Source organism: Ambystoma mexicanum, chromosome 1q, assembly GCF_040938575.1.
Source record: "Ambystoma mexicanum isolate Mex_15411 chromosome 1q, UKY_AmexF1_1, whole genome shotgun sequence".
NCBI lineage: Eukaryota > Metazoa > Chordata > Amphibia > Caudata > Ambystomatidae > Ambystoma > Ambystoma mexicanum.
In genome coordinates, this window is record NC_090922.1 from 712,030,496 (window position 1) to 712,050,261 (window position 19,766).

The window sequence follows — 19,766 nt, forward strand, 5'->3', positions numbered from 1 at the left end:
TTGCAGAGTATGTGTCATATCTGCCTGCACTTCATTGTATCTCATGCTCATAGACTAATCTAAAAACAAAGTAACTATCTCTTATCCTTGGATCGCTCTGTTATAACGTTTTCCCAAGACCACCCTATCCCATCCTTACAGATAGTGAGAAATGAAATGGAGCATAGTGGCATTGGTACTATCATTTATAGTAACAAAAAGGTCCAGGGCCCAGGAATAGCTTTCATGGGGTCTGCAGTTAATATGCATCAAAGTGGTCAGGTGGAAAATCTGTCAATGGCCAGTCATTCAATATAATGCCATTGTCACACAATGACAACAGCTCTACAAGAGTGCAGAAATGAGTAGTGGTCAAACTGTCTACTCAGCCTTGCACTACTACTAAACACGCAGTGATCCTATTAATTAAGGTGAAACGGGCATAGCCCGAGTACCACAGGCTGAGGGCCGGCTATAGCTTCAGGAGTGTGAGCTCATAACAGTATAGCACAAAGACTCCAAAATGAAAGAATATCCAATCAAGGTTCTATAAAAATATACTGCAATCAACTAATTAGAAACACTATCAAAAACCCACCCCTGTAAAAGATATGCAGTCAATGCATACTGTTGTAGAGGAGGACTATGCGTACATGAGCAGGGAGGTCAGGCATTCAATTAGCACAATGTGAATAGTCAAGGATGTATCTTATAAGAAGAAGGCAGAGAAGGAAATCTTACAAGTCGCTATTGTCTCAAACATGGACCAGGAGACAAGGCCTCTTCACAGTATCTTATTTCTTTGTTGTGATTGCTCTAATGAGTCAAGCCAGGCTGTTATGAGTTTTCCTTTAGTCGAGGTGGTGTTGAGACAGGACGAGTCACGTTGAACCAGCAATGATTCAACATCGAGTGGTGGCTCTGCGTTGATTAAGTCTGTGCTCACGACTGTATCAACTGATTGGTCACAACAGGGTCAAAATAACAGTTGAGTCAGATCAAAACAATGCTTTCACTGGGTCAAGTCAGTGAGTGATGCTATGAATTCCATTGGGTTGGGTGAGACGAGGCTTGGTTAGGTCAATGCGAGGATCGAAATGCATTGAGTTGGATGCTTCCACAGTGATGAAACAGCGCTCAAGTTGGGGCAGCAATGAGCTTCACTGGTGCAAAATGGCATCGAGATCCCTTGAAGAAGCAGGCTCGTAGGGTGTCGAGCATGGTTGAAGCAACTCCAAGACTGCTCGAGGTCGTGAAACAGGACTGCAGTTGCTCTTGAACCTTTGGTTTGCTGGAAGGGCTCCAGGACAAGGTGATACCATCTGCTTCATTTCTACTCCAGGGAGCCTGGGTGGTACCTACAGCGGTTCCTTCACCTCGAGTGACAGGGTCCTGGTTCCAGCACAACCCCAACAAGGCCTTTATCCAACAGTTATCAACCCCAACTGTTGCCGGAGGATTATTAGTGGTCAGATCTCTCCTCTGCCTTGGATGCCTTCTGTCTTGCTCTCCCTGGCAGGGAACTTTGGGATAGACTGTATCCCCATCAGAGGTCCAGTGAATTGGTATTGTTCTTCTTAGAGTACAGAGATGAATCAAGGAATAAGAGGGTGCCCCTCTTTCTTTACATGAACAATGTTCAAGGGGATTTGTCGAAAGCAAGCCAGCTGTAAGTGAGCCAAATATGGTTGTTGTAACAAGTTCCCTTTGCCTCATGCCATCACACCCAGAGTACCTTGCTTGCAGGGACATCAAGGGAATTGGACAATGAAGACCATCAAGAAAGAAAGCTAAATAGTTGGACCCTTCTCCAGGCTTTCCTTCCCTGGCATCTCTAACTCTACCCTCTTCTCATGACTACTAGCTTCAAAAGGACTCCAGTGATCAGCGCCTGGGTGTGAGGATGGCTTTCTTTTATATCAGTGATGCCTCTGACACACCATTCCCAGTACCTTTGAGGGCAAGTGCATATGTCTGGAGGAAGTGTGACCCTTCCTGCTGGAGAATAAAAGGGACAGCATCCTGATTCCTGGCTATTGGTCCCCATGGCAGCGGTTAAGACAGTTATCCTAGACACCAATATACATCAGTCCTGTCATAGTTACACCCATCTCACAGAGCAGACACTGGTGTGATATCAAATTGCTGTGGCTTTATACTTGTGTGATTTGAGCAGTCACCATGCCAAACTAGGCTTAACTTCTACTTACAAATGTATGTGCCACCAGACTTTATAGATGACCCAATCATTTGAATTTAAATCAGAGGTTCAGGTGCTTAAAATACCACCTCTAACTGAAGTAACGGTGTGTCCCGGAAGCTGTCATGTGTGCACAGATTACCTTTGAACCTGATCTGTGCCTCTGCAGAGCTGGCAATGCAGATGTCAGGCGATTGGTTACAGAAAAGCACACATGCTCACTATAATGTTGGCAAAAAAAACATCTATGAAGCGGGGTCTCTTTAGCAGTCCTCCTTTCCTTTTCTGAAACAGAATTACCCTCATCACTTTTTGTTGAATTAAAAAAACAAATGTTTTAACACCCTCATCAGATGGCATACTGTCACAGACATGAACACGTCTTCATCTTCTCAGGTCCACACAACCTTCAGAGGGATGTATTGCAAGTATTCTCCTCTTATAGCACCACAGTTGACACACATGTATTGCTACACTGCCAGCACTCATCATGGGGCTATCATGCTGCACTGTATTTGAGTAGAATTCGGTTTGTCCCATGCATGTAAACGTGCTCCAGCCTTTCTGCATTGCTTATCTTGCCTTCCTCTACTTTCCTTTGTTCTTAATTTATGTTACCTTCTACCTTCAGTACATGCAGCAGAATGTGCCTCTTACCCATGTATGGCATCAGTAGCTGACCTAATGCTTGGCAAGACTCAGTGGGACAGAGCATTGTCATTATAATGTTGGAGCAGCCCTCCTTCATGGGCATTGCCCATTGTGCTTGCAGAATCTATGCAGTTGTCTGATGTTTTTGTTCCCCCAAGATGACTCCCTACTGCCCTGTTAGAACCACATTTTATAGGGTCAGAAGGGATGCAGACTGCTCTCAGCCTGGGGTGGGAGGCCTACCAAAGTGAAAATAAAGTTGGTCCTAAGTGAGAAGGTGAGACTGGCATTTCAAAGGGCCCCAGTAACTGTTCCTTGCCTATGTGCCCATGTAATTGAACCACTCTTGATCATTACATACCTCGGGTTCCAAATGCTGGACAGACTTTCTCTCTTTTTCTAGAGATCTCCAAGAGCCAGCAGCCTCATCAGGGAAAAAGAGAGAGAGCCACCCAGCAGGTACGCCTATTCTCAACACAGCCCAACCGGCAGCTTCACAAAATAGAATCACTGAGCGACTTGAAAGGAGGGACCAGCATGTATGTAGACTTGCATCCGCTCCCCAGGACCTGTGTTCACCTGTGCCAGAGCCGCTGAGGGGAATTGTGAAACAGTCTGATAGCTGTGTAAACCAAACTAACAGCTCACCAGAAGCATTAACATTAAGGACTTGGATGCTCACACAAACTGAAACTCTTATGGTAGCAACACACCATTAATGACTCACTGTGGACTAGCATTAGAGAAAGGGGCAGGGCTGAGATTCTCTTACATTTGCTTTGATGTTTGTAACATCTCCCCAGTAGAGAAGGCAGGGCGAGATTGGCCTGTGGACCTTGAAGGGGAAATCCAGTCGAGGTAGGAGAGGGAGGATAAAAGGGGCAACAGGTTACAGGAAGGTGTGCATTTCCTAGGTGAGGTCAGAGGAGTTGGGGGTGGCAGACCAAGAGACCAGAAGGGGGAAGAATGGTCAAAACAAATGTGGAGGCAGTTTAAATCAAAAGTGATGTTAATGCAGTGCTGTGTTTTGAAAGTGGTGTAAGGTGTATGAGTGACAGCGGAGGTAACAGTAGAGAGTAATAGGAAGTACGATCGAAGGGTGGAGATAGATTGTAGCTAGAGCATCATTGAAGAGACAGGGAGGTATCAGATGGAAAATTAAAAGACAGAGAGGCAAAGCAGCAGAAGAGAGGGAGGAAATAAGGGGAAGAGAGCAGCAAAACAGGGGAAAACAGTGGGAAAGAAGTAGATTGGTGTGGACAAACAGGCTAGTGCCCATAGTGATTGGAAGACACTCTTCAATTGAGGTCTTGGATAGGCACTACCTTAATTGTTCCCTGAGGAAGTCTAGCTAGTTAAGCCTTTTGCCTTTAGGACATGACCTATACACAGATGTCTTTCAGATATGAGGGGTTATCAATCACTAGTCCCAGTCAGGGGTTGAGGGAAGCCTGGGTTAGGTTAGGATTGCTGATCTCTAGGTTTGACAGAGAGGGACGGCCAATAGTCCGATTGGAATAAAAATAAAAACCCATTAACATCATCTGGAAGTTGGTGGGCTCTTGGGGCCTGTGGGATCCATCATACCCCGATACAGAGATTCCACACAGCCAAGGAGGTTGCCAAGAATAGCGACGGTGTCTAAAACAGCCCAAATCTCCATGAGGGCAATTCCCAGAGCCTGGAGAGAGTGGGATGTACTTTGTATGTAGATGAACAGGTGGCAATTTCCCCACATGGCAAGGCATTGGTCAAGACTGGCTTAAAGGTGGAATTGCCAGAAGGCAAATATGGAAGAATTGCCCCAAAGTACTAAATGGCTCACTGACATTTCTTAGTCGTATGGCACGAGTCATGGACAGGGTCGACAGAGGAAATGTTATTCATCTGGTGGTTGGTAGTGAGCACTGTTTGCACAAACAGAATTGCCCTCATCACTTCTCCTGTGTTATAAACCCCAGTCTCTTGCCTCTCCTCACCCTGCTATAACATCCGTACACCAATCCCCAGCCCTTGAATAAGGGAAGGCCTGTCACTCTCCAGTGCACACCGTCTGATTTAAGAATGTGGAAAGTGGCTTTGTGTTTTTACTGAAAAGTCAGTTTAAGTGGTACCCTTAATCCTCCTAGATGATTTAACAATACCACTCAAGCGACAGAAAAAATAAAGTCAAATGGATTTAGACATATGGGCAAGGGAGCGGTGAAACTTGCATATAGAATAAAAAGTGTTAGGGTAGTTATGCGGTGCTCGCACATGCATTTCTGAAAATGAACCAATACAGATTGTTCCTGTATGTTGATGGTCATGTTTGTAGGTGGCGGCATGGTGGAACTTGTGCAAAGTCATACATCAGATTAAAAGTGTTGGTGTACATTTGTGACTAAGCTTAAAAACATACCAGTTTTGTGAAATTGTTTGCACATATAATGTTTGTTTTTTTGTAATATACGTTTCCTCAAATGTGTATGTGCACAACCTTTGGCAATGTACACTTTAGTTATAGTCACGTTAGTTTAACTTACTTTTGTGCATTCTGAATAGGCCACTTAGCCCTCATACCTATACACACCAAAACAAAATGCAATCATAAAGGTAAAACAGGGACAGTTAAGAGATGTAGCTCCTTCGCCTTTGTGGTAACATGCGCCGAGGGAAGGCTTGCCTCTGAAGAGGGTTATGAATGTGAACCAGTAGTGAAGCAAACAACACAGTGTCACAGTTCAAAATAAAGTGAATTTCCAAACAAGGTTCTATAGAAATATAAACACGTTAACTAAATACAGCACCTGCACATAGAACGAAAAGAGATTACCACACAAAAACCCACCCCAAAGGAATAACAGAGAAAATACGACGGACTGGAGAAAGTAGCTCCAGGGGTGGTAGGTAAAATACTACCATAAAAAGGATATCTTGTTGAAAGCAGGAGCAATCATGACCTAACCAGTCTCACGGGTCAATAGACCGTGAGGGCAGTTCAGTGTCAGCAGTACCTCGATTCAGTTCTTTGTGGGCTGACACGGACAAACATTTTTACGAGCTGATCAGGCACAGTTTGGGCATGTAGGATTGAGGAGGCCCCAGTAACAAGCGGGTGTCGAGTAAAGGTGAATGCACTTGCTCTGTGCAGTAGAAAGGCAGCTCTTCAAGGATGCAGGTCCGGGCAGACCAGGAATGCTTCGCAGTTAGCCATGCTTAATCAGGCTTTAGCCGCTGGGAGGGGTCAATGAGTGATGCTCCAGCGGGTTGAGTCACTGGGCGATGGGCATTGAAGTCTTGATCATAATGTGTGTCAATATGTGATCGATTGGTTAGCTTGGCCGAGCCATGGTTGTAACCCCTGGTTAGACTCAGTGAGTGACTCACTGGTGATTCAGTATAGTTCCCGGCTTTGAGCAGTAGCTTTGGGCCTAGCAAGGTACGTGCTTCCCTAGGACATGATGCAATGCCGAACTGGTTGAGAGGCAATCAATAGTTTGGCTGGTTAAAGGAATGCAGACACCAGCACCAGTGCCTTCCATCTGCTTCAAAATGTGGGGAACATGGAACAACTGGTATGGCACGGTAGAACAGGGAGCGTTGGCTGGTTTGGCCCTCTGGTTGCTGTGAGGCCTCCGCAGAGGTCTTGAGCACAGGATGCTTTCATTCAGGGTCTGATCCCCCAGTTTAGGAGATCTGTTGCCAAGTCGTCATCACATATATCGGAAAAAAGGCCAGAGAAAAATGCTTTCCTGCCCCCCAAGGCCCTCACCATGTGCCCTCCAACACTGTGCCAGCTCCCCCTCTCCCCAGATGGCCTCCTCACCTCCCCTGCCCTCTCCCTTTCCCCCCAAAACAAACACTGTTTCTGTTATGAAGTTTGCTTTGAGATGTCGGCTATTCAGGGCTATAGGCAAGGCTACAGAAAGCTTGGTGTTGCAAAATCAGTCCCTAGACCTCCTCCAACTCTCAAATTTCATTTGGTAGCCTCTAGCCACCCCCCCACCTCTAGCCTGATGGCAACAGGGTGGGGGCAGGGGAGGTAGACAATGCATTACAACAAAGATAAATAATTGAATTAATAGTATAACAAATCAGAATAAATACATAAATGGGCGGGGAGACAAACCTACTATGCCTTGTGAGTGTTCAGAACGTGCAAGTGCAGAGGGGACAGGTGAGGGGATAGGTGCTGTGTTGCTCATGGAGAAGTGCTCAGGTGAAGTGCTAATAGAAAACGTAAGTGCAACCTCATTGCGGAGGTCCCCACTAAGCAAGTGCAGTAAATAGACAGCAATGGGGTGAGAGATATGGGTGGTCAGGGCCCTGAGGATACATAAGGGTCCTGCACTCGTGCCCAAGTTGTTTTGGACCTGGTTCAAATATGTCCAGCGGTTTCGGCTGTGCGCTTCAGCAAATAATTGACCTTGTTTGTCCATGAGAAAAAGAATGAGAAGTAGGCTGAACATTTGGAGAAAAAAAATGTTTGTCTTCTTAATAACTTTTTTATTTTTTAACAACTCTTTACGAAACTTTGCGTTGTGGGGTGGGGGGTGCAAATCCTTAATAACTTTTGAAATTGCGGTCAAATCTGTTACTCGATTCAAATGTTATTAACTATAGAATTTTGAGGTGTTCCTATGGGAGTCCCGCTCACCTTAACAATAGGGCGGCCACTGCTGCCCTATAATATATATATATAGAGAGAGAGTGAGAAAGAGAGAGAGAGAGAGAGAAAGAGAGAGAAAGAGAGCTGGAGAGACCAACAGATAGATAGAGATAAAGACAGAGAAATAGAGCGAGTAGGAAGGAAAGAACAAGCAGATACTGGAAAGTGATTCAAAGTGAGATTCAAAGTTAACAATGCTGACCTAAACCTGAAAAGTATTTTATTCTCAGTTTAAATTTGGATTAGATAATTCTCTCACACATTATCAATGTCACTATCCCACCCAATGATTAACACACCCACCTGTAAATGTCAAAATACTGCATAGGTTTTCAATATTCTTACTCTAGCTCTAGCCTCATATCCTGCATGTGGCAGTCTGTGTGATCTCTTTCCAATGTTCCAAAACCCTTCAACTCAATCAACTACTTTCTATATCATTCATTATACTTTGATGGCACCTTTGGAAAGAACCTGATAATGGGATTTCTACAGCCCCCAATAGAGTGCATTGTACAGTGCGTCTCTCAGAAGCACTGCAACCTGTTTAATACAGATACGAGTGCAAAAAACAAAACAATCATTTGGCTCATAATATGAAGCCACACCGATTGTCGTTGCCCATGGTTGTTATACAGGTGGCTTTCTGCACTGATTCCCTTTCTCTGACTACCATCTTCGACCCAGGGACAGCTCACTAAAACACTAACTATAACCAAAGAGAAGCGTTCATGTCAGTCTGTTGGAGCCATGCATTACACCACTTGAATATTTATAATTTCGTCATTTTTTACAGCTGGCGGTAGAGACGTTAGAATGCATCATAATGACTATATTCACAAATAGAACACAAAGATTTAATTATAGGGTGGGTTGATCTCTTGCTCTTGATGTTCTATTAGAACATCTGCTTCTGTTTATCCATGTGTTCCCCCTAAAGGCAAGATACACATAAAAGCAACATTCAATTAAGAAAAGTACTAAAGGGAATACATTCACTTTGGATGCATGTACCCCAGCCATTTTATAGAAATTCTTCTATCAATTTCAAATGGAGTTGTTTTCAAAAACACGACTATGGGTTTAAAAGGATTTTTAAAATGTTTTGGATATAGCTCATCACATCCGTGTTATTTTTCAAATCTAATACAAAGGCCGGACCATAGGAACATGGCGGAGGGGGAGACATATAACCCTTTATCCACATTTATGTGCAGAAAGAGGTCTTGATTGGTAGGGAAAATGTCTCTTCCTTCCTCCCCACCGCGTCACCTGATGCAAAGTCGTGCAAAATTCTTTCTAAAATTTTACAAAACATGAATAACATGTCATGATATTGTATAGTGCGCTGCTTGGGCTCGGAGACTTTCAGTGCAGTTGTTGACGACTACATTCTGATCTGATGATTTGATCCTGTAATGCGTTATGTGTTAACTGCAGTACATACAGTTTTGGGTTCACTATAGTACAACTCCAGTAACGCTTACACCTTTCATTGGCGAATATAATGACCACAAGCAATATGTGAAGTTGAAGTGCATATTAATATGTTGGAGTGGCATAATGGTTAAGAAGACAGGTCACGTTGTTAATCAATCGCTGCATTAATCCGTGTTCACCTGCTCCATCACATCAGCAAATTCCAGCAAGTTGAACTCAGTCTTTCTTCTCTCTCTGCCGTAGGAAAACTTGAGCATATAAACTTTGGTGATAGTATCATCTATTATTCTACAAAATAATGTACAGCATCAGCATGGTGCAAGTTAGCAGCTCATAACTCCAAATAAGGGCCATGAAAAGTGGGCAGCAGGGCATCATCATTCATTAGTAAGGACCAAAGCCACATTGGAGAGAGTGCAACCAAAGTGTCAAGGCTCATCCCCTGACTTTATTGTAACAGAAATGTGTCCTAACCCTTCAATTCTTTATGCATACCTTCCGCAATACTTTTCTGATAGGAGTTTACAATAAATGTCTATTAATTTCCCAATTCAACATCAACAGAAGAATAGTCATTTTATCTTTTGTAAAATAGGATATGGGAGGGGGGATTATTTGCCCATCTCTTCCATTATCTTTATTTCATTGTTATTTCATTTTTTCAAACTTTAAAGACATATTTTTTACTTCAACAAATTTCTATACATAGTTACAGAAAAGCATATTAATGAAGGTAGCGAAAGATTCTTTTGCTCCTATATGCCATCATATACTTCATTATTCGAAAGACAGTGAAAACAAGGATGTGGTCCGCACTTGTGGAGTACATAGAACCAATAGTCAAGTATAACAGAACATACAAAGATCCTGTTTTTAGTATATGCAAAATCACATAGACAGCAATACTTCACTTTACATAAATGTACATGTTAGTGACCCAAAGTCTATAGTTTGCTCCATGTGTCCATATTCTAAACTGTGGTCATAATTTGCAATGGTTTATATATATTTATGTTCCTAGATTAATACTTTCTAGACAGGGTAGAGGTTGTATTTGGTCGATGTCACTTGTTATTAGTACAAGTCAAGGACAGGGTGCATGATGGAATTAGTGACCCTTCCCTGAGACGTTTCGGCAGCGATTGGCCTGACACGCCCACTTCTGGACCTTTAAAATGACGAACAACTCACGTGGAAACATCAAATGGTGTCATTACTTGCAGCTGAGATGCTATCATACCATGGACAGAGTATATATGTGCATGGATGCTTAACAACAAAGTGAATTGGGAAAAGTAAGTACTTGGCACAACTGACAGTGAAGACAAGAGAGCCATATCAGACTGGTCTGGCAGGGGTGAGCGCAGTGGAGGTGTATGCTGACTTTTACACCATAAGAGAATCCAGGACCCTGGACAGACCATCTTATCTCACTGTATAGGACTACGGAGTCTTTGGTGAAAAGGTTTGCTGCTTCACATTCCAGTGCTGTTGTTTAGGCTGCACGTTCATCTTAAATTTGCCATTTAAGTGAAAGGGGCCCTAGGCAGGAGAGAGCCAACCAACTGACACAGACCACTGGCAAGCCTCTTTCTAGGTCTGCTAATTTTACAAAAACATTATTTTGCTTTTCTCTACAATATCAAATGTTCTTCATATCATGAAAAGAAATCTGCTAGATCTTGTAATAAACAAATAGAAGCAAGTGACAATATTGCAAAGTTTCCTTGAATGAGTGTATTTAAATTTGTAAAATGTGTCAGATAAACTCAGATGCAATTTTATTAGGCTTACATCACTGAGGATTCTAGGACTTTTAAACTTCCATTCATGATGTAGAAAATGAAGGTACAATCGCGCTCCTTTTACACAACATTTCTGAAAGGACTTCTTTTAATATTGCATGTCAGTCTATCAAGAGATTTGTGCACGTTCTAAGTCATTTCTACAAAGCAAGGTATTATTTTAATTTTTGAAAGTAATACATTCACAAATAAAAACATCTTTCTCTATGACGAGAAGGGGGGAGTGTGTTCAAATGCTGAAATTACAGATTGAGCTCAAATCACAACATTAGTACTTACCCATAGTGTGAGATCTTGTGCAATTCTTATCATAGTAACTAAACGGTCACCACTGCCAGTCCATCCATATTACAAAATTGTCAATCCCTAAGTGTGATTTAGTATGGTTTCAACGCATGATATTTTTTTAACCTGCCATCTGTCAATATGTTTTGGACTATGATGCCCCACCATTTACTAAGATTGCAAGGGGTGATGGAGGCTGAAATGCCCAAAGTTGCAGACCCCGCCGGCTAGAGAGCTGCTGCATATGTAATAATAATAATAATATTAGTGATAATAATACTACTAATAATATTAGCCATCCATATATATCACATCATGCAGGAATGTGTTTATAGGCTCACTCAAGACAACACTACTTGTGTATGCATGTATGGGATTTATAAAGCACAAACTTAGCTGAGAAGCAACGGAGCACTGTACATATGGGGCACACGCATGAGATTACAAGTGCATGTGGCAAGGTAGAGACAGGCTGGGATGAATAGGGGGAGAAGAAGAAGCAGGGGAGCGCCAGAGGGGGAGAATTAGGGTTGAAAGGGCTGATTAGCATTTACCTAGATGTTCTTCGAAAAATAGGGTCTTCAGGTTTGTCCTGCAGTGAAGGGGGTGGGGGTGCTAGCCTTATCGTATTCTCCCTATTACCTCTCTGATAACTTGTTCCAGAGACAGGATGCATTGCAGGAAACAGCCGTTTACCTTGTTTTTCCCACTTGCAGTTCTTTGTTTCTAGCCAGACCATTTTGGGGCTTCTGGTGGTGGACTGGCCTCTGGAGATGTTGAGCCATGGACGGCTTTCTGAGGGGCCAATGCAGCATGTGGGACTCCTGTGAGTAGGGTGTTACCACTGTGAAGGTGGGACTTGACCATGGATCGGGGCACTATTTTGAAACTTGGGACAGGAATGAAGGGCTTAATTTTGCAGAGAAGTGCAAGTTGGTACCATGCTGTTTGGTACCTGTTGGTCATGTGCGTTTTGAATGAGAGGTCACGGCCAATGGTAAAGCTGAGAGATTTTCCACTGGGTGAGAGTTGTGGTGTGAAACTATTCAGCTTCATGCCAACCAATTAGAGACTTAGGGTGTGCATCCTGGGCATGCTTGGTGGCATGCCTGCCCCTCTTCAAATCTTAGTCTATGTTTAGGTATCAGCTTCTCCCTGGTAACCTCTGAACCATATAATTTACTTATGCCATGGTATGTGTAGCTTCCTTGCTGCTACAAGCCTTACTCCTTATCAATGTTAGAGCACATGAACTCACTCTGAGGCTGCTAATCTGAGTTCACTATCTACGTTAGAGTAGGTATACCAATTTCATACAGCTACTGTTCTCTGTCCGGGATACTTACTATAGCCTGTATATTTTCCTCCAGGCTGGTACTTTTAAAATGTGTCCTATATCTGTACTAGTAGCCTCAGGCAGGGTGAAAAGCTCACTAGTTCGGTGCATGCCTGTTCCCAGGTACGAGCATGCATTTGTAAGCTCGAATCCGCTGGCTGGGTCAATTTAGCGCTTCATACTTCTGAGGTTAATAAGTTGAATATTATTAAATTGGGTCACAAGAGCACAGCTTTTAGAGGCTGGACGAATCTGACACGAAGCACTACATAAGAACACAAAATGGTATCATAATAATAATAATAATAATAATAATAATAATAATAATAATAATAATAATAATAATAATAATGATACTAGTAACAATTATTATTATTAGTGTATCTATTGTTATATTAACTGCTACTGTTGCCTTTGAAATTCCACTTGTTTATTATTCTATTTCCAAAATGGATAAAGACAGCCAGGAGACTTCAATTGACCTAGCGTAAACATCAATTCACACACTTAGAAATGCTTAAAAAGCCTGTGCGAACAACAAACGTATGGATACAGCCACGATGAATGCACCATTTGTTGCAGCTATTATCCTTGCACACCGCAAAAGGAGGATGGCCAGAGCCCGGATCTTCCACCCACGGACTAGCCTGTTTGGGATTCCTGATGACCAGGTCTACGGCAGCTATAGGTTCCCGCCCATATCATCCTAGACCTGGTCACGAAGTGGGAGGATGACCTCACATCACCCACCATGTGCTCCCAAGCACTGAGCCTCTTGAAAAAGGTGTTCACTGCTCTGCATTTTTTGGCCACTGGGTCATTCCAGCGGACCACTGCCATAGTAGATGGCATCTCCCAGGCCACTCAGTCTTGCTGCTTACACCAGGTTTTGGCAATCATAACTGCACGTCTGTCTGTCCGCCGGCATATCTATATGCCCAGAACACCCACAGAAAGGCAAAGCAGTGGTCCAGGATTTCTATGGGCTGGCACACTTTCCAAAAGTGCTAGGTGCTATTGATTGCATCCATGTTGCTCTATGTCCACCTAGAGCAACAGAGCACATCTACAAATCCCATGTGCCATTCAATGATGACAATGGGCCAAATAACCATGCTGAGAAAGTGCCCTGAAAGTGCAAATTTGTGTGCATCCCTTAGAACTAAAAAGACATTCCATTTTGTGTTTCCAAAACAAACACATTGAAGAGGGAGGACAACACTTCCACCATGCCAACAATTTAATGAAATCACCCCTACGGCACCAAAAACATCCCATATGACTAACTAACATACCTGTCAAATTTGTAAGCAGCAATAATTCCTGAAACACATCAAACATTATATTTGAGCTATAAGCATACATGGCTTCCACAAGTAAAATGTCCACAAAATACAAGAAGCACAATGGCAACCAGCTGCACACATGTCCTAGAATGTGCATGATGCACACAAACATGCCCCTATTGTAGGCTGTTGAAAAGGAGTGAAGTAACGATCCACATGTGACAGAATCTGGCAACATGAACACAATAAACCCCATCCCAAAAGAACAAATCACAAAGTGGCAATGGACAAATGTGACAAAGAGGGTGACCCACCAGAATAGCCACATCCAGATCTGCAACGGTCAGAATGAATCCCAGGAAATAGCCATCATTGCCTGGCGGATGGATCTACAGACAATGAAAAAAAAATAAACAGAGTGCAGCAAACACATCCATGCACCCAAAAAGTCAAAATCCAAGTGCCCCCCTCAGTGACATAATACGCATGCAGACAGCGACTCACAAGACAACCATCAACATGTGTTCCGGCACACGTGCAGCAACACCTGCACACTGCATGCATACAGCAAATGTGCATGTCACATATCCCCATTCCCAAGCCTATGGCACACACACAACACAGGCATCAGTCAACATGCTGCTTGAAAATGAGTAGACGTCAGATATGGTGATAATTTAGCCCCCAGGAATCAGGGACACCCATGGAAGACAAGCAATAACATGACTAGGCATGCTACCACCAGCATAGTATTGGGACAGAGCAGTGAACACAGTAATGGGAGCCCATGATCCAAAGAACAAGAAGGCCAGTACACAAATATTCACCTCTTGCACTCCAGGCAGGACCATACTTGAGGCAGCATTTCACAGAGGCTGATGTCAGACTGGAAGGCTGGCCACCAAGGCAACTGCCATGGAAGATATAAGCAGACATGACAAAGCAATGTGATATTGCAAGCAAAGAAAAATGCATGCAAAAGGTAGGATGCAAGGGAAAATTGCAAGGTCAATGCAAACTTCAGTGTGACAGTATACAATAGGTCAACTGTGCATTCAATTGAATGCATCTGTACTATGCACCCTGCTGCGGTCAACTTGAAGCTGCAAACACCATGGTGCAGCATGCATGGGACATGCATGTGAAAACAGCAACACTGCACAACGTAGTGTGCCGGTTCACAACATATTATCCCAAAAATATTTATCAATGGTTACGTGGTTTTGGATCGTAACTGGGGCTTCACACCATAATTGGGGAACACTGAGTAAGAGATGCCAAATGTGCCATCGAACCATTACCCCACTAACATTGCAAGGGATGCAAAGTATCATTCAGTACACATGTCTAATGATACACACACCAGCACAACCATCAACACATGTCACAGGCCACAAACAGCTGGCCTGCAACCCACTGCCAACCACCCAAGAAAGGCCCACACAGTTGGAACTCTCACAATTTGGAATCTGAAACCTGTGGCCCCACCAATCCATAGAAACAACACCATGCCCATACCTATGACCATAACCACACCATGTGACACATGCACCCATTAAGTAGTACCGATACCCCACAAGAGAAGTCAATACCAAATGACCACAAACAGTGCAAGACTCCAAGCCAAACACCACACAAGTGCCTACAAATGCCCTTCACTTACCTCACAGGGTACCCACCTGGCTTGCATATGATGCAATCCACCTGTAGACACATCCCCTAAATGCAATGACATGCACAGTAACAACAGAAAGAACCTGTGCACCCATGACAACACATGAATGGAGCATGGAAATATGCTGAGAGCACCCACTGCAGAAGGACCACAGGGTTCAAGAGGGTGGCAGGACATATATTGTGGTATGCCCATGAGTGTAGCATAGCACAACAGAGAGAGGGAAGGCCAAGTTAATAATAAATCAAGGAGTACACAGCCTGGATTGGAGATGGCCAATGACATGCAGTACACCACAGTAGGTGCAGGCTTAGCTGAGTTGATCGAGGCAGGAAGACAGTGAGATGAGTACCACTTAAAAAAACATCCTGCCATGGTAGCATGCACAGCACATATATAGGAAACTTCCACATGTAGCAAACACGGGAAAGAATGACGCATGCTGAACAAGCAAGACAGTGCTCTTGCTTACCCGCTGGCTGAGCTGGCATGGTGTGAATCCTGCATCACCTTTATCGGGAACTGTGCCTCTGAATGAGTGACAGGAGGGCCAGTACCTGGCAGAGGGCATGGGGTGCATGAACGTCAAAGGGTGCAGGGTGTTTCCCCTGTGACAGCAGTCACCGCCTCATTACGGATTTCTGTAAAAACAAGGGACAAGACATTACAGAAGGCATAGTTAAGTACCATTCACACAACACACATGTGTCAGGATACATTGAAACCATAGTTACCTGCACATGCCATCCTGAGCACCACCATGCAAACATGCAAGTTGACCTCACTCTGCATGCCTGCATGTCCACCACTGCAAATACCATGGCCTTGAGACGGCAACTGCCTAACTCAAGTAAAAAATAAAACACCCCAAGAAAAATGTACCTGGAAACAACTACTCAAAAAATACCATGCCAACATTGGGCCTGGGGTCTAGAAAATGGGCATAAATCTAAAAAAATCAAACAATTTCATCAGGCCCGGTAGGGAGGGGGAGGACAACAACAGAGGAGGGAGGGTGGTTCACCAAGGAAGGGGGGAGGGGCTAGGTGCTTTTCAAAAAATACATATCCCCTCCATGTGCTCACGGACTGCACAACTACTCTGGACTGTGAGGCATGTCTGTGCTGGCACCCCATGCTACGTCGAATATTCAGGTGGAAGTGGTGCTGACCTTGCAGTGCCCCGGCCTAGTCCTCAGTGGCAGCCGCCATGCTTGACACAATGAATGCACCAGTAGACTGGGCTTGGAGGTCACTATGCACAACCTCATGGGTTGCACGGATTTCCTCCGAGATTGTCTGCCTCAATGGTAACACCTCCTGGCGGAACAGTCTTCTAGAAGCTGCATGTTCCTCATGGATTGCAGCCCTGTGGCCAACTACTCACGCCTCTGAGCATCCCTTTGTGACCTACCCTCTGTAAGCAGGGATGCCTGCAGTTACTGCAGATTTGCTTGTCCGACCCTGATGTTGGCCTCCATGCAGAGACTGTGGAAGCAGCATGTGGACCGCATGACCTGCAGCTGTTGCTCCACCTGTGTTGCTCTGGGGATCATGGAAGTAGCCACCCTATACATGCCCTCAGCCAAACTCTCAAAGGCAGCACCCTGTCTGTGTGCGGAAGGCAACATCTGCTGCTGCCACTCTGTCTGCCCAGCATGCACACGTCCCCCACTTGTGCAGGGCCTGTGCCTCCCTGATGCAAGGTAGAATGCCCCTTTGTGTGATGCCCCTGTACTTGGCTGCAGGTCTGAAACACTCCCATGGACATCTATACCAGAACCAGAAACCAATGCATGGGAGGGTGGCCTTGCATCTGTAACCACCACAGACAGGTGTGCCACCGCTGACTGGCCTTGTGGAGGCACCTTACACCCAGCAGACTCACAGGCCCCAACTGCTCCCCCCATTGGTGCACTTGCCTCTGCCAGCATTGAGGAATGCACATTTGGTTCAGCGTCAGAGCCAGTTGAGTCCAAAGAGTCAGAAGAGTCTCCAGAATGTCTCAGGGTGGTCTGTAGCACAAGGGGGTTCTCATAGCCTGCCACACCACATACTCCACTGGTGGTCTGAAGCACCATAGACTTTTCTTCATCCTTCTCCTCCTCCTCCTCCACCGCATCTGGTGCATCCTCACCTGCACATGGACAGAAAAATATATGTGGAATCATGTGCAGCGTGTCTACAGTAAATATGTGTATCACATTGCTGCCATGTAACAAAATGCAGGGCATGTTGCCATAAGAAATGCAGCATCCACACGCTATGGACAACAAGCTATCTGAGCATGACATATGCAGACTGGCAACAAAATTCCCTGCTCAGGGCCATGCTGCCAGTGGACACATTGCCAACCAACAGGGTTGTTAAGAAGCACATTTTGGGCCATGGTACTGCAAACTGTTGACTAATACCAGTGAAATGGGCATGGACATGTGCCTCTGTGACGTGCATTTACATCACATGGCAACAGTCAGACACATATCCACATCCAAGTTTGCATCCATCACATGCCACACCAGTGTTGTCTTGTTACAGGGACTGTGCACAATGGGAACATGCCGTAAATCTGGAAAAAACGAAATAGTCCCAGGTGATGTATGGCTGTAAGAGTACCACCTGGGTAAGGTCTGGGAAGTGGAGATAGTAAGTCAATGGAGTTGTAGATAGGAACAAGGTACAGTGACCGACAACAGGTAGAGAGGGGCATGGACCCAAGGATTGTGGACTGAGTGTGGGAGGCTAACAGGAGGAGGCCTCACAACGATTTGCCACAGGAGTCTTTGCCATTGGGGCAGCAGGGATGTGCACAGTCTGGGCATATGGAAAACTCACCCAGGGCATGCCATAAGGTGTGTTGGGCGTCATCTTGCATGTTTTATGTGGCATTACAGCACATAGGTACATGTGTGAAAAGAGATTCAATACCCTGCATGGCATGAAGTTTAACTAGGATTTTGGACACAAGCACATGTCTAGAAGAGCAGAGTCACGCACATCAATGATACAGCAAACAACTGTGCACGTTGTGGTATCATGTTGCAGATGTTGGGGGTATGCTAGTGGGGGATGACTACTGTTACACAGACATGTTCAGCTGATGTGCAACACATGGTTTGTATCCACTCTTATGTACACTGGACAAGTGTCAGTACACCACATGACATGGTACACCTGGAGCCGTCATTCCAATGCAGCCAGATGTGAACCACAATTATATATCTTGGTGATGCATTAATTCACATAGTCAGGATGCACAATGTTGGTCACTCACCTCACGTGTCCTCGTAATTTTCCAGGCCTCCCACGCCTTGCACCTGCTGCAGTAGAATGAATTGGCTCATAGCCTCTTCATGCTCGGTTAGCTCCTACTCTTCTGGTGACCCCCTTCCAGTTGTCAGAGCAGAGGCCAGGTTGGCACCCAGCTTGGAAATGGTGTGATGGGTGAGACCATTCCAGTGCTTCACTACCTGTGCAGCAGTGTGCTTCTCAAACCCTAAAGCGTTGATCTCGTCCTTGACAAGCTGCCAATGTACCATACGCTGAGCCATTGTCTGGGTGCTCCCCGGATGCAGGCACATGTCATGGTGGTGACTGGTCACATAGTCCATGAGGATCTGGAGTTCTTCAGGGTACATCTTTGTAGGTACTGTTTAAACATTGTTTTGTACTGTTGGTTTTAGAGATGTGCACTAGGTTTTACACATTTTTTATTCTGATGTATGTTTTGATATGTATGAAATGACTGTGATATTATTATTGTGATTTATTAATAAATTGATTATTGTCATGCTTGAACCTTGACTCAGTACCTATTTGGTCCAAGGACTTATTTAGTAAGTAGGCAGAAGTTTAAGGAGAGTGACGGTTGGATTCCTTGGTCTTTTTATTGTCTATAGTGTATTGGTTGGAGTAGAATCCAGACATTGTTAAATCACTCCATTTGTCCCTGGTTGTATGATTTTGATATGGAGTGCTTCATCGTGAATGTTCTTCTTCCTCAACGTGCCAGTGTCCTGTGGCATGTCATGGGGTTGAGCCTGTTCCTGCTATGGGACCACTTTGGGGTCTAGATGGTGGACCAGTAGTGGCCTGGGGCATGGCATGACACCCTGGGGCGGCGGCAGCTGCTTCCACAGCACGTCCCTTACCCTTTTGGGCTGGGACAGCTGCTTCCGCCACAGATTCCTGGATCCCTTGGGGCTGGGACAGCTGCTTCCATAGCACGTAATTGACCCCTTGGTGCGGGGACAGCTGCTTCCACAGCACATCTCGGACCCTGGTCCCGACTGTGCACTTTCCCTCTTGGAGCCTTTCCACTCATGTTCCAGGTGTAATGGTAATATGGAAGGCACATCATGTAATTGTCCTGGGCAATATGATTGAGGTGGCAGTCTACGTGATGTGATACGTAGTTCTGTGGACCAGTAAGGCTCAGGTGTGGATATTACGGTATGCG